The 12681-nt window shown below is 41.4% G+C and overlaps 1 long non-coding RNA gene across 5 annotated transcripts; it reads right to left on the bottom strand.

The window, feature by feature from the left end:
* Positions 1 to 3317: 3317 nt before the first annotated feature.
* On the bottom strand, positions 3318 to 4596 carry LOC127925175 (uncharacterized). 5 transcript variants are annotated; one of them, XR_008120018.1, is made up of 3 exons: positions 4518 to 4596; positions 3833 to 4184; positions 3318 to 3366 (listed from the first exon to the last, which is right to left on the bottom strand). It is a non-coding gene; the product is annotated as an uncharacterized LOC127925175 (long non-coding RNA). The 5 variants fall into 5 exon arrangements; XR_008120014.1 differs by having other exon boundaries at positions 3833 to 4220; positions 4426 to 4594; XR_008120017.1 differs by having other exon boundaries at positions 3833 to 4124; positions 4426 to 4594.
* Between the last annotated feature and the right edge of the window lie 8085 nt (positions 4597 to 12681).

Here is a 12681-nt window from a genome sequence, read left to right as displayed (position 1 = left end):
TCTATCTCTCTCCATGTCTATCTGTCTATCTCTCTCCATGTCTATCTGTCTATCTCTCTCCATGTCTATCTGTCTATCTCTCTCCATGTCTATCTGTCTATCTCTCTCCATGTCTATCTGTCTATCTCTCTCCATGTCTATCTGTCTATCTCTCTCCATGTCTATCTGTCTATCTCTCTCCATGTCTATCTGTCTATCTCTCTCCATGTCTATCTGTCTATCTCTCTCCATGTCTATCTGTCTATCTCTCTCCATGTCTATCTGTCTATCTCTCTCCATGTCTATCTGTCTATCTCTCTCCATGTCTATCTCTCTACATGTCTATCTCTCTACATGTCTATCTCTCTACATGTCTATCTCTCTACATGTCTGTCTGTCTGTCTGTCTGTCTGTCTGTCTGTCTGTCTGTCTGTCTGTCTGTCTGTCTGTCTGTCTGTCTGTCTGTCTGTCTGTCTGTCTCCATTGTGTTGGCTAATAGGTCCCCATCTGTCTCCATTGGTGTTGGCTAATAGTCCCCATCTGTCTCCATTGGTGTTGTCTAATAGGGATCCCCAGTAAGACTGTCTCCATTGGTGTTGGCTAATCTGGATCCCCTGTCTGTCTCCATTGGTGTGGGCTATCCCCAGTACTAGCTGTCTCCATTGGTTTGGGCAAAAGGGGATCCCCAGAAAGACTAGCTGTCTCCATTGGTGTTGGCTAATGGGGATCCACTGGAAGACTAGCTGTCTCCATTGGTGTTGGCTAATGGGGATCCACAGGAAGACTAGCTGTCTCCATTGGTGTGGGCTAATGGGGATCCCCAGAAAGACTAGCTGTCTCCATTGGTGTTGGCTAATGGGGATCCCCTGGAAGACTAGCTGTCTCCATTGGTCCCCATGTTGGCTAATGGGGATCCCCAGGAAGACTAGCTGTCTCCATTGGTGTTGGCTAAAGGGGATCCCCTGGAAGACTAGCTGTCTCCATTGGTGTTGGGCTAATGGGGATCCCCAGAAAGACTAGCTGTCTCCATTGGTGTTGGCTAATGGGGATCCCCTGGAAGACTAGCTGTCTCCATTGGTGTGGGCTAATGGGGATCCCTAGGAAGACTAGCTGTCTCCATTGGTGTGGGCTAATGGGGATCCCCTGAAAGACTAGCTGTCTCCATTGGTGTGGGCTAATGGGGATCCCCTGAAAGACTAGCTGTCTCCATTGGTGTGGGCTAATGGGGATCCCCAGAAAGACTAGCTGTCTCCATTGGTGTGGGCTAAAGGGGATCCCCTGGAAGACTGTCTCCATTGGTGTTGGCTAATGGGGATCCCCTGAAAGACTAGCTGTCTCCATTGGTGTGGGCTAATGAGGATCCTCAGAAAGACTAGCTGTCTCCATTGGTGTGGGCTAATGGGGATCCCCCAGAAAGACTAGCTGTCTCCATTGGTGTGGGCTAATGGGGATCCCCAGGAAGACTAGCTGTCTCCATTGGTGTTGGCTAATGGGGATCCACAGGAAGACTAGCTGTCTCCATTGGTGTTGGCTAATGGGGATCCACAGAAAGACTAGCTGTCTCCATTGATATTGGCTAATAACTATTAATGGGATCCCCTGGAAGACTAGCTGTCTCCATTGGTGTTGGCTAATGGGGATCCACAGGAAGACTAGCTGTCTCCATTGGTGTTGGCTAATGGGGATCCACAGGAAGACTAGCTGTCTCCATTGGTGTGGGCTAAAGGGGATCCCCTGGAAGACTGTCTCCATTGGTGTGGGCTAATGGGGATCCCCAGAAAGACTAGCTGTCTCCATTGGTGTGGGCTAAAGGGGATCCCCTGGAAGACTGTCTCCATTGGTGTGGGCTAATGGGGATCCCCAGAAAGACTAGCTGTCTCCATTGGTGTGGGCTAATGGGGATCCCCAGAAAGACGAGCTGTCTCCATTGGTGTTGGCTAATGGGGATCCACAGGAAGACTAGCTGTCTCCATTGGTGTTGGCTAATGGGGATCCACAGGAAGACTAGCTGTCTCCATTGGTGTTGGCTAATGGGGATCCACAGGAAGACTAGCTGTCTCCATTGGTGTTGGCTAATGGGGATCCACAGAAAGACTAGCTGTCTCCATTTGGTGTGGGCTAATGGGGATCCACAGGAAGACTAGCTGTCTCCATTGGTGTGGGAACTTATCTCTTGTAATGATCTTAGAAAGGCTGTTCTGTGGTGTTTTGGGAACTTATCTCTTGTAATGATCTTAGAAAGGCTGTTCTGTGGTGTTTTGGGAACCTATCTCTTGTAAAGATCTTAGAAAGGCTGTTCTGTGGTGTTTTGGGAACTTATCTCTTGTAATGATCTTAGAAAGGCTGTTCTGTGCTTATCTCTTGTAATGATCTTAGAAAGGGTTCTGTGGTGTTTTGGGAACTTATCTCTTGTAATGACTTAGAAAGGCTGTTCTGTGGTGTTTTGGGAACTTATCTCTTGTAATGATCTTAGAAAGGCTGTTCTGTGGTGTTTTGGGAACTTATCTCTTGTAATGATCTTAGAAAGGCTGTTCTGTGGTGTTTTGGGAACTTATCTCTTGTAAAGACCGTACATTCTTGCAATATCAAAGAGAAGTTTTGGGATCCCCTGATATAGACATGGCTGTCTGTTCGGAAACTATGTCTTGTCATATCCCCTACAATGTTCCCACAACCTAAAATAAACTTTCTGGTACCTTTTAAAGAACAGACAAAATGTTGATCTCCAACGTTCTTGTAAACATCAGGTGAATTGTTTAATAAACATTGTTGAATTATCTGCATAACTGGACAGGTTTTGTGAACTTCTAATCTAGTCCAATGAAATATTCTGGGAACCTTTAAAGAACAGATGAAATGTGTTTTAAGGAACGTTGTTGCAAACATCGGGTAAATGTTTAGTTCTCTAAAATAAACAAAGTAGAATCATCGACAAGCGGACAGTTGGTTTGTTTTGGGAACATGTCTTTTGTCATGTCCCCACAATGTTCCCCATCCGACTGTTCCCACAACCTAAAGAAACATTCTGGGAACCTTTGAATAACATATTAAATGTGTTTTAAGGAAGGTCCTTGTAATTTTATTTTTATTTTACCTTTATTTTACTAGGCAAGTCAGTTAAGAACAAATTCTTATTTTCAATGAAAGCCTAGGAACAGTGGGTTAACTGCCTGTTCAGGGGAAGAACGACAGATTTTGTACCTTGTCAGCTCTATGGGATTTGAACTTGCAACCTTTCGGTTACTAGTCCAACGCTCTAACCACTAGGCTACCTGCCTCCTCTAACCACTAGTCTACCCTACCTCCTCTACACTCTAACCACTAGGCTACCTGCCTCCTCTAACCACTAGACTACCTACCTCCTCTACACTCTAACCACTAGACTACCTGCCTCCTCTACACTCTAACCACTGAGGCTACCTACCTCCTCTACACTCTAACCACTAGGCTACCCTGCCTCCTCTACACTCTAACCACTAGGCTACCTGCCTCCTCTACACTTAACCACTAGTCTACCTACCTCATAGGCTACCTGCCTCCGCTACACTCTAACCACTAGGCTGTCCTACACTCCTCTACACTCTAACCACTAGTCTACCTGCCTCCTCTATGTCTAACCACTAGACTACCTGCCTCCTCTACACTCTAACCACTAGGCTACCTACCTCCTCTACACTCTAACCACTGTCTACCTGCCTCCTCTACACTCTAACCACTAGGCTACCCTGCCTCCTAAGGTCTATGGAAAGGAACGTCTATGGAAAATGATGTGGTATAGAGGTCTATGGAAAGATGTGGTATAACACTCTAACCACTAGGCCACCCTGCCTCCTCTACACTCTGTTTAGGCTACCTGCCTCCTCTACACTCTAACCACTAGACTACCTACCTCCTCTACACTCTAACCACTAGACTACCTACCTCCTCTACACTCTAACCACTAGACTACCTGCCTCCTCTACACTCTAACCACTAGGCTACCTGCCTCCTCTACACTCTAACCACTAGGCTACCTGCCTCCTCTACACTCTAACCACTAGGCTACCTGCCTCCTCTACACTCTAACCACTAGTCTACCTACCTCCTCTACACTCTAACCACTAGTCTACCTGCCTCCTCTACACTCTAACCACTAGACTACCTGCCTCCTCTACACTCTAACCACTAGTCTACCTACCTCCTCTACACTCTAACCACTAGGCTACCTACCTCCTCTACACTCTAACCACTAGACTACCTGCCTCCTCTACACTCTAACCACTAGGCCACCCTGCCTCCTCTACACTCTAACCACTCACCACACAGGAGACTACCTGCCGCCTCTACACTCTAACCACTAGGCTACCTGCCTCCTCTACGCTCTAACCACTAGTCTACCTACCTCCTCTACACTCTAACCACTAGACTACCTACCTCCTCTACACTCTAACCACTAGGCTACCCTACCTCCTCTACACTCTAACCACTAGACTACCTACCTCCTCTACACTCTAACCACTAGTCTACCTGCCTCCTCTACACTCTAACCACTAGGCTACCTGCCTCCTCTACACTCTAACCACTAGTCTACCTACCTCCTCTACACTCTAACCACTAGGCTACCTACCTCCTCTACACTCTAACCACTAGTGGAAAGACACTCTATAATCATCAATACGACTGGACAGATTTTTTTTGTGTTTAATGAGAACATTTTGTCGCGACCGAGACGAATGTTCATGGAACTTCCACAAGGACTCATTTTTTTTTTGGTTTGCTGGGATTACTCTATATGTCCATGTCTTCTTCTCTCTCAACCCAAGGACTGATATGTCCATGTCTTCTTCTCTCTCAACCCAAGGACTGATATGTCCATGTCTTCTTCTCTCTCAACCCAGGGACTGATATGTCCATGTCTTCTTCTCTCTCAACCCAAGGACTGATATGTCCATGTCTTCTTCTCTCTCAACCCAGGGACTGATATGTCCATGTCTTCTTCTCTCTCAACCCAAGGACTGATATGTTGGCCATTAACTGTGAATTATAATCATGTTAAATCAGAGATATCCTACATGTTGACGTTTTACTGTACATATCTATCCTCAATCCACTCATACTAAACTCTCTTTCTCAGTCACGAGTCTTTGTGAAAACACACAGGTCTCTTCTGCCATCTAGTGGTTCGAATTGAGAACTGCGGATAGAAAATACTCAAGAAGACCCACGCTGCATAAACAACACAGGCTGAGACATCACCCACACAGAGCAGTAAGAGAAGTCAGCATTAAGGCCTACGACAAACTATATTGTGATAGAAGACTTGAATGTAGGAGAACACTAAGGTCTATGGAAAGATGTGGTATAACACTGAGGCCTATGGAAAGATGTGGTATAGTGGTATAACACTAAGGCCTATGGAAAGATGTGGTATAGTGGTATAACACTAAGGCCTATGGAAAGATGTGGTATAACACTAAGGTCTATGGAAAGATGTGGTATAGTGGTATAACACTAAGGTCTATGGAAAGATGTGGTATAACACAGAGGTCTATGGAAAGATGTGGTATAGTGGTATAACACTAAGGCCTATGGAAAGATGTGGTATAACACTAAGGTCTATGGAAAGATGTGGTATAGTGGTATAACACTAAGGTCTATGGAAAGATGTGGTATAACACTAAGGTCTATGGAAAGATGTGGTATAACACTGAGGTCTATGGAAAGATGTGGTATAGTGGTATAACACTAAGGTCTATGGAAAGATGTGGTATAGTGGTATAACACTAAGGTCTATGGAAAGATGTGGTATAACACTAAGGACTATGGAAAGATGTGGTATAGTGGTATAACACTAAGGACTATGGAAAGATGTGGTATAGTGGTATAACACTGAGGTCTATGGAAAGATGTGGTATAGTGGTATAACACTGAGGTCTATGGAAAGATGTGGTATAGTGGTATAACACTGAGGTCTATGGAAAGATGTGGTATAGTGGTATAACACTAAGGTCTATGGAAAGATGTGGTATAACACTGAGGTCTATGGAAAGATGTGGTATAACACTAAGGTCTATGGAAAGATGTGGTATAGTGGTATAACACTAAGGTCTATGGAAAGATGTGGTATAACACTAAGGTCTATGGAAAGATGTGGTATAACACTAAGGTCTATGGAAAGATGTGGTATAACACTGAGGTCTATGGAAAGATGTGGTATAACACTAAGGTCTATGGAAAGATGTGGTATAACACTAAGGTCTATGGAAAGATGTGGTATAACACTGAGGTCTATGGAAAGATGTGGTATAGTGGTATAACACTGAGGTCTATGGAAAGATGTGGTATAGTGGTGTAACACTAAGGTCTATGGAAAGATGTGGTATAACACTAAGGTCTATGTAAAGATGTGGTATAGTGGTGTAACACTAAGGTCTATGGAAAGATGTGGTATAACACTAAGGTCTATGGAAAGATGTGGTATAGTGGTATAACACTAAGGTCTATGGAAAGATGTGGTATAGTGGTATAACACTAAGGTCTATGGAAAGATGTGGTATAGTGGTATAACACTAAGGTCTATGGAAAGATGTGGTATAACACTGAGGTCTATGGAAAGATGTGGTATAACACTGAGGTCTATGGAAAGATGTGGTATAACACTGAGGTCTATGGAAAGATGTGGTATAGTGGTATAACACTAAGGTCTATGGAAAGATGTGGTATAACACTAAGGTCTATGGAAAGATGTGGTATAGTGGTATAACACTAAGGTCTATGGAAAGATGTGGTATAGTGGTATAACACTAAGGTCTATGGAAAGATGTGGTATAGTGGTATAACACTGAGGTCTATGGAAAGATGTGGTATAGTGGTATAACACTAAGGTCTATGGAAAGATGTGGTATAGTGGTATAACACTAAGGTCTATGGAAAGATGTGGTATAGTGGTATAACACTAAGGTCTATGGAAAGATGTGGTATAGTGGTATAACACTGAGGTCTATGGAAAGATGTGGTATAACACTAAGGTCTATGGAAAGATGTGGTATAGTGGTATAACACTAAGGTCTATGGAAAGATGTGGTATAGTGGTATAACACTGAGGTCTATGGAAAGATGTGGTATAGTGGTATAACACTAAGGTCTATGGAAAGATGTGGTATAGTGGTATAACACTGAGGTCTATGGAAAGATGTGGTATAACACTAAGGTCTATGGAAAGATGTGGTATAGTGGTATAACACTAAGGTCTATGGAAAGATGTGGTATAACACTAAGGTCTATGGAAAGATGTGGTATAGTGGTATAACACTGAGGTCTATGGAAAGATGTGGTATAACACTAAGGTCTATGGAAAGATGTGGTATAGTGGTATAACACTAAGGTCTATGGAAAGATGTGGTATAACACTAAGGTCTATGGAAAGATGTGGTATAATAACACTAAGGTCTATGGAAAGATGTGGTATAGTGGTATAACACTAAGGTCTATGGAAAGATGTGGTATAACACTGAGGTCTATGGAAAGATGTGGTATAACACTAAGGTCTATGGAAAGATGTGGTATAGTGGTATAACACTGAGGTCTATGGAAAGATGTGGTATAGTGGTATAACACTGAGGTCTATGGAAAGATGTGGTATAGTGGTATAACACTAAGGTCTATGGAAAGATGTGGTATAGTGGTATAACACTAAGGTCTATGGAAAGATGTGGTATAACACTGAGGACTATGGAAAGATGTGGTATAGTGGTATAACACTAAGGTCTATGGAAAGATGTGGTATAGTGGTATAACACTGAGGTCTATGGAAAGATGTGGTATAACACTAAGGTCTATGGAAAGATGTGGTATAGTGGTATAACACTAAGGTCTATGGAAAGATGTGGTATAACACTGAGGTCTATGGAAAGATGTGGTATAACACTGAGGTCTATGGAAAGATGTGGTATAGTAGTATAACACTGAGGTCTATGGAAAGATGTGGTATAGTGGTATAACACTGAGGTCTATGGAAAGATGTGGTATAGTGGTATAACACTAAGGTCTATGGAAAGATGTGGTATAGTGGTATAACACTAAGGTCTATGGAAAGATGTGGTATAGTGGTATAACACTGAGGTCTATGGAAAGATGTGGTATAACACTAAGGTCTATGGAAAGATGTGGTATAACACTAAGGTCTATGGAAAGATGTGGTATAGTGGTATAACACTGAGGTCTATGGAAAGATGTGGTATAGTGGTATAACACTAAGGTCTATGGAAAGATGTGGTATAGTGGTGTAACACTAAGGTCTATGGAAAGATGTGGTATAACACTGAGGTCTATGGAAAGATGTGGTATAACACTAAGGTCTATGTAAAGATGTGGTATAGTGGTATAACACTAAGGTCTATGGAAAGATGTGGTATAGTGGTATAACACTAAGGTCTATGGAAAGATGTGGTATAACACTAAGGTCTATGGAAAGATGTGGTATAGTGGTATAACACTAAGGTCTATGGAAAGATGTGGTATAGTGGTATAACACTAAGGTCTATGGAAAGATGTGGTATAGTGGTATAACACTGAGGTCTATGGAAAGATGTGGTATAGTGGTATAACACTAAGGTCTATGGAAAGATGTGGTATAGTGGTATAACACTAAGGTCTATGGAAAGATGTGGTATAACACTGAGGTCTATGGAAAGATGTGGTATAGTGGTGTAACACTAAGGTCTATGGAAAGATGTGGTATAGTGGTGTAACACTAAGGTCTATGTAAAGATGTGGTATAGTGGTATAACACTAAGGTCTATGGAAAGATGTGGTATAGTGGTGTAACACTAAGGTCTATGGAAAGATGTGGTATAGTGGTATAACACTAAGGTCTATGGAAAGATGTGGTATAACACTAAGGTCTATGGAAAGATGTGGTATAACACTGAGGTCTATGGAAAGATGTGGTATAGTGGTATAACACTAAGGTCTATGGAAAGATGTGGTATAGTGGTATAACACTAAGGTCTATGGAAAGATGTGGTATAACACTGAGGTCTATGTAAAGATGTGGTATAGTGGTATAACACTAAGGTCTATGGAAAGATGTGGTATAGTGGTGTAACACTGAGGTCTATGGAAAGATGTGGTATAGTGGTATAACACTGTGGTCTATGGAGAGATGTGGTATAACACTAAGGTCTATGGAAAGATGTGGTATAGTGGTATAACACTAAGGTCTATGGAAAGATGTGGTATAACACTGAGGTCTATGGAAAGATGTGGTATAACACTAAGGTCTATGGAGAGATGTGGTATAGTGGTATAACACTAAGGTCTATGGAAAGATGTGGTATAGTGGTATAACACTGAGGTCTATGGAAAGATGTGGTATAGTGGTATAACACTGAGGTCTATGGAAAGATGTGGTATAACACTAAGGTCTATGGAAAGATGTGGTATAGTGGTATAACACTGAGGTCTATGGAAAGATGTGGTATAGTGGTATAACACTGAGGACTATGGAAAGATGTGGTATAACACTGAGGTCTATGGAAAGATGTGGTATAGTGGTATAACACTAAGGTCTATGGAAAGATGTGGTATAACACTAAGGTCTATGGAAAGATGTGGTATAGTGGTATAACACTAAGGTCTATGGAAAGATGTGGTATAACACTAAGGTCTATGGAAAGATGTGGTATAGTGGTATAACACTGAGGACTATGGAAAGATGTGGTATAGTGGTATAACACTAAGGTCTATGGAAAGATGTGGTATAGTGGTATAACACTAAGGTCTATGGAAAAATGTGGTATAGTGGTATAACACTGAGGTCTATGGAAAGATGTGGTACGGTGGTATAACACTGAGGTCTATATGGAAAGATGTGGTATAGTGGTATAACACTAAGGTCTATGGAAAGATGTGGTATGGTGGTATAACACTAAGGACTATGGAAAGATGTGGTATAACACTAAGGTCTATGGAAAGATGTGGTATAGTGGTATAACACTGAGGTCTATGGAAAGATGTGGTATGGTGGTATAACACTAAGGACTATGGAAAGATGTGGTATAACACTAAGGTCTATGGAAAGATGTGGTATAGTGGTATAACACTAAGGTCTATGGAAAGATGTGGTATAACACTAAGGTCTATGGAAAGATGTGGTATAACACTGAGGTCTATGGAAAGATGTGGTATAGTGGTATAACACTAAGGTCTATGGAAAGATGTGGTATAACACTAAGGTCTATGGAAAGATGTGGTATAGTGGTATACACTGAGGTCTATGGAAAGATGTGGTATAACACTAAGGTCTATGGAAAGATGTGGTATAGTGGTATAACACTGAGGTCTATGTGGTATAGTGGTATAACACTGAGGTCTATGGAAAGATGTGGTATAGTGGTATAACACTAAGGTCTATGGAAAGATGTGGTATAGTGGTATAATACTGAGGACTATGGAGATATGTGGTATAGTGGTATAACACTAAGGTCTATGGAAAGGTGTGGTATAACACTAAGGTCTATGGAAAGATGTGGTATAACACTAAGGTCTATGTAAAGATGTGGTATAGTGGTATAACACTGAGGTCTATGGAAAGATGTGGTATAGTGGTATAACACTAAGGTCTATGGAAAGATGTGGTATAGTGGTATAACACTAAGGTCTATGGAAAGATGTGGTATAACACTAAGGTCTATGGAAAGATGTGGTATAGTGGTATAACACTAAGGTCTATGGAAAGATGTGGTATAGTGGTATAACACTGAGGTCTATGGAAAGATGTGGTATAGTGGTATAACACTAAGGTCTATGGAAAGATGTGGTATAACACTAAGGTCTATGGAAAGATGTGGTATAGTGGTATAACACTGAGGTCTATGGAAAGATGTGGTATAGTGGTATAACACTGAGGTCTATGGAAAGATGTGGTATAGTGGTATAACACTAAGGTCTATGGAAAGATGTGGTATAACACTGAGGTCTATGGAAAGATGTGGTATAGTGGTATAACACTAAGGTCTATGGAAAGATGTGGTATAACACTAAGGTCTATGGAAAGATGTGGTATAGTGGTATAACACTAAGGTCTATGGAAAGATGTGGTATAACACTAAGGTCTATGGAAAGATGTGGTATAACACTGAGGTCTATGGAAAGATGTGGTATAGTGGTATAACACTGAGGTCTATGGAAAGATGTGGTATAGTGGTATAACACTAAGGTCTATGGAAAGATGTGGTATAACACTGAGGACTATGGAAAGATGTGGTATAGTGGTATAACACTGAGGTCTATGGAAAGATGTGGTATAACACTAAGGTCTATGGAAAGATGTGGTATAGTGGTATAACACTAAGGTCTATGGAAAGATGTGGTATAACACTAAGGTCTATGGAAAGATGTGGTATAACACTAAGGTCTATGGAAAGATGTGGTATAGTGGTATAACACTGAGGTCTATGGAAAGATGTGGTATAACACTGAGGTCTATGGAGAGATGTGGTATAGTGGTATAACACTGAGGTCTATGGAGAGATGTGGTATAGTGGTATAACACTAAGGTCTATGGAAAGATGTGGTATAACACTGAGGTCTATGGAGAGATGTGGTATAGTGGTATAACACTAAGGTCTATGGAAAGATGTGGTATAGTGGTATAACACTGAGGTCTATGGAAAGATGTGGTATAGTGGTATAACACTAAGGTCTATGGAAAGATGTGGTATAGTGGTATAACACTAAGGTCTATGGAAAGATGTGGTATAGTGGTATAACACTAAGGTCTATGGAAAGATGTGGTATAACACTGAGGTCTATGGAAAGATGTGGTATAGTGGTATAACACTAAGGTCTATGGAAAGATGTGGTATAACACTGAGGTCTATGGAAAGATGTGGTATAACACTGAGGTCTATGGAAAGATGTGTTATAGTGGTATAACACTGAGGTCTATGGAAAGATGTGGTATAACACTAAGGTCTATGGAAAGATGTGGTATAACACTAAGGTCTATGGAAAGATGTGGTATAGTGGTATAACACTAAGGTCTATGGAAAGATGTGGTATAGTGGTATAACACTAAGGTCTATGGAAAGATGTGGTATAGTGGTATAACACTGAGGTCTATGGAAAGATGTGGTATAACACTAAGGTCTATGGAAAGATGTGGTATAGTGGTATAACACTGAGGTCTATGGAAAGATGTGGTATAACACTAAGGTCTATGGAAAGATGTGGTATAGTGGTATAACACTAAGGTCTATGGAAAGATGTGGTATAACACTAAGGTCTATGGAAAGATGTGGTATAACACTGAGGTCTATGGAAAGATGTGGTATAACACTGAGGTCTATGGAAAGATGTGGTATAGTGGTATAACACTAAGGTCTATGGAAAGATGTGGTATAGTGGTATAACACTGAGGTCTATGGAAAGATGTGGTATGGTGGTATAACACTAAGGACTATGGAAAGATGTGGTATAACACTAAGGTCTATGGAAAGATGTGGTATAGTGGTATAACACTAAGGTCTATGGAAAGATGTGGTATAACACTAAGGTCTATGGAAAGATGTGGTATAACACTGAGGTCTATGGAAAGATGTGGTATAGTGGTATAACACTAAGGTCTATGGAAAGATGTGGTATAACACTAAGGTCTATGGAAAGATGTGGTATAGTGGTATAACACTGAGGTCTATGGAAAGATGTGGTATAACACTAAGG

This window comes from Oncorhynchus keta, unplaced genomic scaffold (assembly GCF_023373465.1).
Source record: "Oncorhynchus keta strain PuntledgeMale-10-30-2019 unplaced genomic scaffold, Oket_V2 Un_contig_5214_pilon_pilon, whole genome shotgun sequence".
Lineage (NCBI taxonomy): Eukaryota > Metazoa > Chordata > Actinopteri > Salmoniformes > Salmonidae > Oncorhynchus > Oncorhynchus keta.
The sequence above is the reverse complement of the archived record's forward strand: the minus strand, read 5'-3'. Positions and strand labels throughout refer to the sequence as shown.